Source organism: Solanum dulcamara, chromosome 4, assembly GCF_947179165.1.
Source record: "Solanum dulcamara chromosome 4, daSolDulc1.2, whole genome shotgun sequence".
Taxonomy (NCBI): domain Eukaryota; kingdom Viridiplantae; phylum Streptophyta; class Magnoliopsida; order Solanales; family Solanaceae; genus Solanum; species Solanum dulcamara.
This window is the reverse complement of record NC_077240.1, coordinates 25,549,381-25,562,748: the sequence shown is the minus strand read 5'-3', so window position 1 is coordinate 25,562,748 and position 13,368 is coordinate 25,549,381. Positions and strand designations below refer to the sequence as shown.

The following is a 13,368-nucleotide window of genomic DNA, read 5'->3' as shown; positions in this document are numbered from 1 at the left end:
TTTGCCAAATTTTAAAAAATCTAAACTTAATAATTCTTAACTAACTTTCAGGAACATAATTTCCACACGTCTTCCTATTATGACCCTCTTAATGACATATGCTCCAGGTGACCTTAGTCTTCTTAAATTTAACATCTTCAACTCCCTCCCAACGTACTGTAGTTGGCCTCCCTATCTTTCTTTGGTCCAAATACACACATACAGCCACATCATTATGTATCATTATTGGTGGATACCTTTTGCTCGCGAGATACTTAATCTCCATTCCATCTACAGATGTGTCCACTCCTAATTGTGAACATACTGCATTAACAAGACCATCATATAAAGTACTAGCTTCATATATAATACTCTTCATTTGAAACCCAACATATTTACATGTATACAAAATATATACATAACATATACAGATCACGTACAAACTAACATCATATGCTGGATAAATTCAAAAAAATATTACATTATATACAAATTTTATACATAATTTATGCATAATTTATACAACACGGATAGCACTAATTCACTGTATACAAAATTTATATTTTATTTAGACATAACCCATACCATTAATTCAATGTATTCAAAATTTATACATAATCTATACAACACGCATACCAACTAACACCACATAATTAGTAAAACAGAAAAACTCCTCAAATTTAATTACAAATTCATACAAATATTACTATCACCCAAAAAGTATCGACCATGCACATTTCCAAACTAAAAAAAGCACTTTTATACAATGGATATACAAAAAATATTAAATATTTATAATACAAAATCGCATCATACCAAATTTACACAACTCATACATACAACTCATTATTTAATCAGATTTAATACACTATTCATACAACTTGTATTCACACAAATTCATTAAAAAATTATTAAAATTAGACTGAACCCAAATTTTTAATATTTTGAATGAACAATAAAAAATTGGCTACTACTAACGGTATGCAGAAAATGTCATTTCATTATTAACTCTTATGTCCAATGAATTTGTACAAAATTCATGATACATTAAAATGAGTTTAACATTACAACTAATGAAAATCAAGAGTATACATTTAACAAAAATAAATGAACTTTTTCATCACAAACAAACTTTTTTAATGAAAAGGGAAAACAAATCACTCCATAACCTACCTCAACAATCCCATATTCCATTATGTTGAATAAGTATTGATAAAAATCTTTCACTTTCCATGATAAATTCAATGAATTTTTTTTAAAATGATGAAAAGTCGTTGAATGAAGGGGAGAGAGAAACGTTGCAGACAAACATTCAAATAAAATTTTTAGTTTTGAAAAATATATCTTACCAGATTTTCAACTAATTGAGAAAATAAAGGAATTTAATTTCAATATCAATTATTAGAGTCTTAATTGAACGTTAATTCTGTATTACCATTAATATATTTATTATCATTTTTTGTTTCTTTATTACATTTTTATTTATTTCTCTTTTTTAATACTTTAATTAATGCATAATATTTTTCAAATCTATTATAACTTGAAAGTTTTTTTATTGCTACAACCTGAAAGTTATAAACTACTGTCACAACTTGAAATTTCTTATATTAAATATGACATTTTAAAAAAATCACTTTCAAAAATTGGCCAAACATAATCTTCTTATTAAAAACACTCAAGCAATTTTCAAATGAATATGCCAAAAAAACTATTTTTCACTTAAAGCACTTTTTAAAAAAAAATTAAAAAAAGGCTAACTAATTTTTAAATTAAATCATTTATAGCCGCTTGGCGAAACACGCTCTAAATCTCCGATATTAGACTATTTAAAATATGTATGTTATTCTGAGCTGACTCTAAAATTTTGATGATTTAACAAATTAAACTTTGGGACCTATTGAGATACCTGATCGCACGAGAGACTAAGAGTTCTGTTACAAGAAAAGTATAGTTGTAAAAAGTATTCTGCAACCACTACTACTACTACAGTTAGGGCTATTCAAAATTGAACCAAACCCGATAAATCGAATCGAAATAAAGTTATTGATTTATCGATAATGTGTTGTTGGTTTAGTGGTTTGGGTAATGATTTTAATTTATTTTATTATCAGGTTATCGATTCTTAATAATTTAAAGTTTTTTCTTAACGGGTTAACCGAAAACCCGATAGTAACTTAATAATCATACTTATTACCATTCGGTATATAAAGTCCTTCACTTAGGGTTTAGTTTTCATATTTTTATTTCTTGTTGTTTCAAACTCTTGGTTATTATACAATATTTTACATTTGCTTTTCAACAACACACAATTTATCAACTCATGCGCATGGTTTATTTGGTTTGTCACCTTGTTTCTAAGTGATTTTCAATGATTTTTTTAATAAAATTTTAACGGTCAAACCGATAACTGAACCGATAATGATCAATAATTGATAAACCAACACTCGATAAACCAATATCTTAATAGTTCTATAACGGTTTGACATGTCTATAAACCGATAACCGATAAGTCAATTCAATAAATTTCAAAATCAAACCGAACCGATGGATACGCAGCTCTAATTGCATTGGTTGGTGCGCGTCTATTTGCAGAGCAACAAACTCTTAGCTAATGGAATTGCTCCAAGAGTTTTGTGTCCTACTTATATAAGTCTCTTCTCTAAGGACACAATTAAGTTTTAGCATTCCGAAATTTCAAAAAAGCAAAAGTCATTCTCCTAAATATACTCTCTAGTACAACTTAGGACCTGATAGAGTTATCTTCGTTCTTAGCTGCTTTTTTAGGTTTATATTTCTGTGTTCATCATCTGTAAATTTATTCAGTGAGTTATAAAGGAACTAGATCATTCTTGAGTTTTCTGAATTATAGCTAGCTAGAATTAGCTATGTTGAGTTCTTGAATTCTAAATCGACTGGTGTTGGTTGGTTTAGTGGTCAATAGAGTTGTTTCTTAGATTTTGTGTAACAAAGTTGTTACAGTAAGGGGAAGGGATTAGGGATTGTTTGGTGTGAATGATAACACCAAATAGTCGTGGGATTAAATTATAGTGCCACTTAATTTGTTGTTTGGTTGTCAAGTCCGGAATAACTTATCTTAGGATTAATAATTAGTACCGGAATAAGTTATTCTTCCCCTTGATTGGTGTAGTAATCTCAAAATAACTTATCCTGAAATAAAGTAGATAAATGACAAAAATATTCCTTTAAACCTTTTTTATATACTGTCTGACTAAAGTACTGACTGAACTGCTCTCTTTGAACAACTTTTTCAAAGGATTGAGTGAGGTAATTAAAACACATGTATATCACCAAACCATTTTGTTCCTAGTAAGTACACAATCTACAAGAAAACAACAGCCAAATAACACGGTTATGTCGGTTTGTCATTATACAACTATCTGGAATATCTGGTCCAACTAGATTTAACAGTGCTTTATCCAATTAAACCGACATTAAACTTCTCCTTAAACGGCATACTCTATTCATTTTTACTTATTTATTATTTTTTATTTGTCATTTTTTTAATATATTAAGAAAGTACAATTAATTTTTTCTATGTTTTACTTTTAATATTAACTACTTATTCTTCAGATTATTTTTGAGGATCATATTACTAAACATTATTTAATAGGAATAAATAGCCATGCCAATTTTTTCTATGTTTTACTTTTAATATTAACTACTTATGTTCCAAATTATTTTTCAGAATCATATTACTAGACATTATTTAATAGGAATAAATAGTCATGTCAATTTTTTTTAATTGGGTATGGACAAGTAAAAGTTAATGAAAAGAGCAGTGAGGGGCGGACACACCCTATGTCAAGGGGGGTCAACCGACACTGCTTTGTTAAATTTTTTTAATATTATATATAATAAAATATGAAAACATAATATTATATTATATTAATGACATTGTTTTGAACAAGTGAGCTTCATGGTTTGTTGGTTTAGTATGTAGATGGAACAGTCATCCATTCAAGAGTGGTTGAGTTCGAACCGTATATGCTTGAAATGGGCTCATATTAATGAGGCCTTTTCAAATAAAAGTAAATATCGTAGGGATTTGAACCTCAAACCTCTTATTCCTAGTCAAATTAGGATAACACAAACCAATTGAACTAGAATAAAATTTGTATACTATTATAGTGGCGAGAAATTTGTAGTAGTTTTTTGATTTATGTTTTATTAGTACGTTTTAGATAGTTTTTATTAATATAATATTGTTAGTTGTATCAATTATTTATTTTTTATATGTGTAACTATGGATACCGTTGGCAAAATATTCTGCGTATGCCACTATGAGAGTACTATAATATAATTAAGTTTACTACAAATACTTATAATTTCTTTTTATAAATTTCTTGACACATAAACAAATTAAATAAATATTAAGAAATTGGTGATCTTCGCTTCATGGATAAAATCTAAAGATCAAAAGTTATTACACCTGGAGTTTGGTTCATGGAGCAAGGATGGTCAAAATTTCAAGATCACTTTTTGACTTGAGGTTTAGGTTACAAGTGGTCCTTTGGTGGTCGAATCAGGTCCGGCCTGGTTCATCAACATATCTCAATTCAAGTTAAACGATTCATGACTGAAATCAGATCTAATAAGATTGAAAATTAATTGTCTTGAACTTTCGATCCTACTTGCCCAATTGACTAATTTTCAAAGTCAAATATTAAAAATTGTTAAATTTGAAATTTGGCTAGTGGAACAAGCGAGATCAAATAATGAACCATATTATAAAGTGATTATTTCTCATGAATTAAATTTTAAATGATGGTAAATATTATTAACAAGTGGTCTAAAAACTGGCCATCTAAACTAACTTCTCCTCATTTTTACTGAGGAATTTGATATTAGTTTTATAGAATGGACAAAATGTCTGAAATTTGTTGGCACAAGCAATATGCCAAATTTGAACCATTTAACTGAAGTTAGGTTTTGACAAACACAACTTCATACTTTCGACGTAGGTTTTTCTTACTTCAAACCCGTTGGTTTGAAGTTAATTCCGAAGCAGAAAAAGTTATAAAAATTTATAAACTTCAATTAAAACTTAAATAATGATCTTTAAATGGGCTATTTGTGAAATTCCCAAACCCTAAGAAGCTAAGTATCAAGCCCAAGTGATAGTACGTGGACTTGTTTGCAAGTCCACCTTTGAAATTCGAAGAAAGCCCAAAAGAGAAGCTTTCTTTTCGACAAGAAATTGACAAAAGTTGTCACCTTTTAGACCACGAATTAAACTTTAGCCATTATTTCAAATAACTAATTTCATTTAGTCATTTTTTTTTATTTGTAAAAAATATTTGAGTAAAATCAACTTTATCTATCACATGAAAAAACTCAGTATAATCAATGGAGTTTGAAATTTTTTCAAGTGAATTTCATCATACTACTTTGAAGTATGAAACTCCCCTACTAATCGGAATAATTTAAGGCAACATAGTAGGTTAGAGTTCCAATTCAATTTTTTAAAATAAAATTTCTGCTAAAACTCTTATAACAAGACTTGTTCGATATCTAGGACCAATCATGGAGTTTTTTTTTATCCAATCATGAAGTTTCAACTTGCAAATAAGAGTATTTGTTCGGATGTTATTTTTGTTTAAAAAATGACTACACTTTATTTATATATAAAACAAGGGCTAAACTTTGATTATCCATTAAAGAAAACCCAGCTATTCCATCTAATTTAGGGTTTCTGTGAAATCTAGCTACTCAAGCTTAGATTGAAGCTTCATGATCACCATTAATGGTGAAGATCCACCAGCTGAACAAGAGAAAAAGCAGATACTGCCTTAGCTACATATATTGTGAACTTGTGTTTGTAAAATAAATACAAGCTACCTATTTATACAAGTTACAGCTGGCAATAAAATAAAATATCTAGTTGACACCTTCAACTAACTCTCTAACAGATTTGTAACTAACTCCTAACAACTTTAACTAACTCTCTAACAGATTTGTAACCAACTCCAGATTTGTTTTGTAACCAACTCCTCTAGTGAGCCTTTATGCCGTGTGTAATGATCTCAATACCCCTTTTCTCAAGTTGGAGGTGATGTAATTACAGCCAACTTGGACAACATACTAGAATGTTTAACTCTAGTTAGGGCCTTAGTAAGGATGTCAGCCAATTGCTGATCAGTGCCAACATAATGTAAAGTATGAGGCCTTCCTGCAGTTTGGTTCGAACAAAATGACAATCTATTTTAATGTGTTTGGTACGCTCATGGAAAACAGAATTTCGTGCGATATGTAGAACAGACTGACTGTCACAAAACACATGATAAAGACGTGCAGAAGGGACTGTGAGTTCATCAAACAATCTTTGTAACCAGATTAGTTCACCAACCACCTTCTTAAGTGATCTATATTCTGCCTCAGCTGAGAATAAAGAAATGGTCTCCTGGTTCTTAGACTTCCAGCTAATAGGACTGTCCCCAAGTAGAACAATATAACCAGTGACAAATTTCCTAGAGTCAGGACAGGATGCCCAGTTAGAGTCACAAAATAATTTCACTGAGTAGTCATCTGAGTTGGACATAAAAATGCCTAATGTTGGATCCTACTTGAGGTATCTTAACATGTGGAATGTTGCTTGTAAATGAGGTTCTCTAGGAGCATGCATAAACTGGCTAAGGTGTTGGACACCATAAGAAATGTCAAGTCTAGTGTTTGTGAGAAAGTTCAACTTTCCAACTAGCTTCCTGTAATAAGCAGGATCTGACAACAATGGTTCTTCTTCAGCTCTCAATTTGATCAAGGGATCAAGAGGAGAAGAGAAAGGGGTAAACTGACTGTAATTGTACTCTTTGAACAGGTTTAGAGCAAATTTTCTCTGAGAGATAAGAATGCCATCCTGTTTGTATAAAACTTCTACACCAAAGAAGTAGTGCAATTTTTTTAAGTACTTTATTTTGAATGTCTCATGTAGAAAAGACCTCAGGTGGTGAATTTCAAAAGGATCGATCCCAGTGAGTAGAACATCATCAACATAGACTGCTACAAAAACAATAAAAGTACCAGATCTTTTGTGGAACAGGGAATAATCATTCATAGAGTGTGTGTAACCTCTTGAGTTGAGAGCATCAGTTAGCCTTGCATACCACTATTTGTTGGTCTGTTTAAGGCCATATAAGGACATGTTAAGTTTGCATACAACTCCATGAGAAACAGTGTCCAATCCTTGTGGTATTTCTATATAAACCTCCTCATGTAATTCTCCATAAAGGAATGCATTATTGACATCTAATTGAAATATATTCCAATGTTTCTTGGTTGCAATTGCAAGTAGAGCTTAGACTGTAGTCATCTTGACTAGAGGATAGAATATCTCAATATAGTCAATACCAGCATGTTGTGTATACCTCTTCACAATTAACCTAGCCTTCAGCCTTTCTATGCTACCATATGATTTATGTTTGATCTTATATACCCATTTGCATCCAATAATTTTTTTTCCAGGTGGTAAAAAAACCAAGTCCCATGTGTGATTCTTATGTAATGCATTAAACTCTTGTGTCATAACTGTCTATCAAGTAGGGTTTATGATTGCCTCTTCATAAGAAAATGGCTCACAATCATGAAATATGTTCATTACAAAAGACTGACTAGAAGACATTAAATCTTTAGGAGCAATGTGGTTACTGTGTTTAAAAGATGTACAAAGAAAAAGTGAAGTGGACTTTGGGACATGATAAACATAGTCCTTTAAGTAGGTGGGTGGTTTGTATGTTATAGTGGATTGTCTAAGTGTGGGAACTGTAGGGATATGCGGTCTGGTGGATTGGCTGGGTAAGGTTGGTGTTGCAGAGAGATGTGAGGGACTACTATTAGTAGGAGACACAGTGCTAGGCTGGGCAGATGAGGGATAGTGAGGGTTCACAGATGGTGTGGAGATATCACTAGTGCCTTGATCACACTGTCCAAAGGCTATATTCTCAGTAGTAGAAGTAGAAGGCACATTATCAGGATAAAGATAAGAAAAAAGGGAATGCTAGAGTAATAAAGTGGTGATGCAGGGAAAATAGTAGTATTTTTAGTCAAAGAAAATGGAAAGATATTCTCATGAAATACCACATTCCTGGAAATATGGATTTTCCTGGTAGCTAGACTTAGAACTTTGTACCCTTTTGTGTGAGAAGGATATCTTACGAAGACATGGGGATTAGTTTTAGGGTCAAATTTGATTCTTTGCACTTTAGGAATAGTAGGATAGCATAGACATCCAAATTTTCTCATACGAGAGTAGCATGGTTTCTGTTGGTGCAGTACCTCAATAGGACATTTGTTGTTTAAGATATGTGATGGTAATCTATTGATAATATAAGTGGCTATGAGAATGCACTCTCCCCAGTATTTTATTGGAAGTTTGGACTGAAAAAAAGTGCTCTAGTTTTTTCAAGTAGGTATTTGTGCTTTCTTTCCACCACACCATTTTGTTGTGGTGTGTGTGGACAAAATTTTTGATGTATAATCCCGTTGATTTAAAAGAAAGAGTTGGCTTGAGTATTGGAAAATTCTAAGTCATTATCTGATCTGATTGTCTTTATAGTGGTATGAAACTGATTTTCAATCATGGATGTGAAGGTTTGGAGCACATAGAGGGCATTACTCTTGCTACTTAGCAGAGTGTCCATGTGGCTCTACGGTCGTCATCAACTAAGGCAAGGAAGTATTTGTAATTGTCATATGTTTGGATGTGATATGGACCCCATAAATCTAAATGTAACAGGTCAAAACAAGCATTAGAGGTAGTAGTTTTGGTGGAAAAAGGTAGTCTAGATTGTCTAGCCATTGAACAGATTGGGTAAAAGAAAAGTTGTTTAGCTGAGAACTTCACATGAATAGAGATTAATCCTCTCATTTTCACAAAAGGGACATGACCAAATCTATAATGCCATAACAGATAAGTAGTATTAACATGAAATATAGAAGAATTAGAAACTAAAACTCTGTCTTTATTAGTAGCAACTGAATTTTGTACAATAGAACTAGGAACAACAACTGAAGTTTGTACAGAAGAACCAGGGGAACAGGAATGGGAATGACATTGACAGTGTACTTTATCTACATTGAGAACGTGAGATGAAAGTCAAGGGAACACCCTGCTTTTCTAAGGTATGGATCTGTTTTTCTGTATGCATTGTGAGCATAGGAAATATAGCCCACCATGTACTCTACCATCTCCAGAGGCTTCTTCAGTGGAGGGGCCTACGGTAGACATAAAGAGTCTGTAAAGAAAGCAATGCACTTAAGGTGTTTTACTAATGAACTAATGAAAATCAGATTATATTTGAAAGTAGGAATAAAGAGAACATTAGACAGTGTAATCTCAGGAGTTAGTGTTACCTCTTCAATTTATGTGATTGTAACTCTATAACCATTAGGTAATCTGACACGTATGGGGTAAGATATAGTTATGAGTTTAGTTGGGTGAGTCTTTTCAAAGGTTATGTAGTGTGTAGCTCTTGAGTGTAGGATCCATAAGTCAGCTTTAGCTTTGAAACATCCACACAAAAGTTTTTCAAAATCAATAGAAGAATTACAAGCTATTATACCTGCAAAATTGACAGATCCAGTGGTAGAAAGTGGTTTAGCAAATGAATCTCCCATATTTCCAACTTGGAGTTGCTGCAGCATGTTGACTAGATGGTTGTACTGTTCTTTAGACAAGGCATTGATAGGACCATTCTATGTATTAATCTTACCTTTTTCATTTGGACAAGAAGCATTCAAATTTTCATGAACATTTGCTGCAACTCATTTTCCTTTATAACCTCTATTGTTGAACTAACTCTTCTGAGGCTGATTGTTATAAGCTTGGTTGTTGATTTTATTTGGATAACCATGAGTTTATAGCATTTGTCTTTAGTGTGCCCAGCCTTTTGCAGTGATCACAGAATGGTCTTGTTCTTGTACCACTATTCTGTGTATAGTTGGTTTGAAATTCTTTTGTTCCTAAAGGACCTCCAGGACCTCTTGAGTATCCACCTGAAGAGCTGTCATTAATGGAAGATGGATCTGCAAAATATTGATGGCTAGGCTTGAATTCTTTTTGCTTTTTGTCCTGAATAAGGAAAGCAAAAGCTTGTCCCATAGAAGGTAATGGATTCATCATGAGTATGCTTCCTCTGATGATGGTGTAGACTTCATTAAGACCCATGAGAAAATGAACAAGACATTTGTCCTGCTCTACCTTGTGCATGGTGTCTTTGGCACCACATCTATAGTTACAACTACATTGGCTTTTAACACTCAAAGTACTAGGTTCTTCCCAGAGTTTCTTCATCTGTGTGTAATATGAGGTGATGTCTAGAGTTCCTTGGCTCAGATCATTAATCTCATTTTGGATCTGATACAATTTAGCCCCATTAGCATGATCATATCGATCTTATAGCTCACTCCACAATTCCAATGAGTCGAACACATACTTAACACTATCTGCAATGTCTTTACTTAGAGAGTTCAATATCTAAGAGGTTATCATATCATCACAACGCTCTCATTGTCGACACTCAAGAGACGTTAATGAAGGCTTCTTACATTCTCCATTTATAAATCCTAGTTTGTTCTTCACTGAAAGTGAACGTAACACTCCTTTCTTCCATGAAAGAAATCCAATTACATCAAATGGTACAGGAACTAGTACTGAACCTTCTTTTTCAGAGGGATGAATATACAATGGACTTTCCACATCGAATGTTGTGGAAGTCGAACTAGATGAACCATCAGATTGAGGTACAACTTCTACCATATTGAAATTTGAATATCTAAATTGAAGACTAGGAAGATCAAATTGAACAGTACGATATGAGAATTAATCAACAAGAAATTTGCAGAGAAGAAGGAAATCGAATCGAAGAAGAAATCACCAACAAAGAACTGAGAAATAGAAAATCGAGATGAGATAGGACCTTTTAAAGCTCTGATACCATGTGAAATCCAGCTACTCAAGCTTAGATTGAAGCTTCATGATCACCATTAATGGTGAACATCCATCAGCTGAACAAGAGAAAGAGCAGATACTGCCTTAGCTACATATATTGTGAACTTGTGTTTGTAAAATGATACAAGCTACCTATTTATACAAGTTACAGCTGGCAATACAATAAAATATCTAGCTAACAACTTCAACTAACTCTCTAACAGATTTGTAACTAACTCCTAACAACTTCAACTAACTCTCTAACATATTTGTAACTAACTCCTAACAACTTCAACTAACTCTCTAACAGATTTGCAACCAACTCCAGATTTGTTTTGTAACCAATTCCTCTGGTGAGCCTTCATGTCGTGTGTGATGATCTCAATAGTTTCATTCGATAAGGGTGAAAATCATTTACACCCTTCAAATTTTAATTATCAATAATAGAATATTTTTAAAATTAAAAATGTAAAAAGTTTATTGATAATATAAGAAGATTTTCTTTTAGGAATTTACTATACAAGATACTTCTATTTATTAATTATATTTTATATTACCTTCATTAAATGTAATTATAAAGTTATCACTGTCTGGAATTTTTATTTGTGTAAACAGAAATTAGAATTTCAATTATTATTAATAAGTTTTTTATTCTGATCATTTATTTATTATAAAACGTCATTAACTTAGATACTCAACTAGCAGTTCTCACATTGTTTTTATCTTAGAAACAGTACTTATTTTTCTATACATTATTTTTATAACATAGATTAAAAAAATATATCATGATTTTAAAAAAGTAAAGATAAAAGAAAAAGATTGATAATATAAAGATAAAATTGTCGTTTTTTTAAAAATAATTAACGTATAAAAGAAAGAATGTTTACTCTTCCTAGTTAGGGAAGAGGGACGTTCAATTTTTAAAGTAAAGTTAGGAAACATGAAAATCCTTCTACAATAGGGATTCTTTGAAATACCATTGAAGGTTTTGGTTCAATTCAAATTATTGCCTTAATTGTCGATCGTTGTTCCTTTTCCTGATTTAGTTGAGATTGGGAATATGGTAAGTTTATGTCTCTTATAGTTGGACAAGTAATTCCCTATATAAGGAGGAACTAGAAGGGTATTGCTATTGTTAGAATTTGGCAGAGAACATAATATATTGCTTGCTTTAACTTATGGGGAAATAGAAGAGATTATAGACGTGGTTTAAGCGGATTAAGAAATTCGACATACTTACTATCCCCCCTATGATCGCCACAATCTTCCCAGTTCCATTCTTGTCAAATCTTATTGGAGGAGGATTGATCTTATGAGGGCAGGCAGTCATAGTTGGTCCACCCGATACGCCTTATGCTCATGGTCTTTTCTTCTTCTACATACTTTTTCCAAGAAATTATCCCAATTGTCCTCCAAGGCTTCATTATCATTCCTATGATCTTGACTTGAACCAATATTTGGACCCCAAGGGTAAGGTTACTCTTAGCCTCTTGGAATGTGGAAACTTTGTGACTAATTGGTACTGTGGAGTTCAAGGCAAGTGGAATCCACAGAAGTCTAACATATTACAAGTGCTCACAGCTATTCAGACTTCAATCTTGAGTGCGACCCGTTTAAATCCTAGTGGGGTAGAAGGTTACAAGAAAGCCTTCACCTTGACGTAAGGGCATGCTTTATATGCTGAGGGAATCCCCCATGAACTTCCAACATTTTGTAGAAGGATACTTTAGGACAAGGGCTCACTATATTCTGCTGAACTACTGGAAGAAAATGGATGACAGTGACTTCATGGTTAATCTTTTCCATGAACTCTACAGGGCTTTCGAACAGAATGGAACCTATTGCAAGCATCATACTTTGGTAGTACCGACAGGAGTAGACCTTCCCGCAGAGCAGAAGATCAAACAGCTAAGGATTTGTTAAGAATGTTGCAACTATCTTGAGTAACTCTCTAAGCTGAAAAAAACTGGCCTGAGAAAAAAGATAGGAGTAGTAGTAGTTAATACGGTATGCGGATGAGCAGAATGTAATTTACAACATCATTACCTTACTGATTCATCAATGTTTCCCAACCATTTATTGTTGAATTCCCAAATTTGGAGCAAGAAACATACTGCACATATTTCTGATGGTTATGATCAACAATCAACTTAATACAATTTACACAATCTACCTGTTTTCTTTCATTTTTTTTATCTTACATTATACTTCAGACCAAACTGAGAAAACCCAACCGTGTTCATGAATGTCATAGAACAGGTAAGAAGAACCCAACACAACAAATTACCAAGTGTCATAACTGGTGTTCGACTTGAAGAAGGAACCAGCTAACATCATGATAACATATCCCACTTATTATTTCACCACACCAGGTACTCAAACTCCCCTAGGGAATACATACTCGTTAATGACTCAATTTTATATAGCCTACTATTGAACTTTTTAGA

General features: G+C 32.6%; 1 pseudogene; it reads left to right on the top strand.

Moving 5' to 3' along the window:
• The first annotated feature begins 11,981 nt into the window (after positions 1-11,981).
• Positions 11,982-12,953, top strand: LOC129884134 (putative ubiquitin-conjugating enzyme E2 38; annotated as a pseudogene).
• Positions 12,954-13,368: the final 415 nt, after the last annotated feature.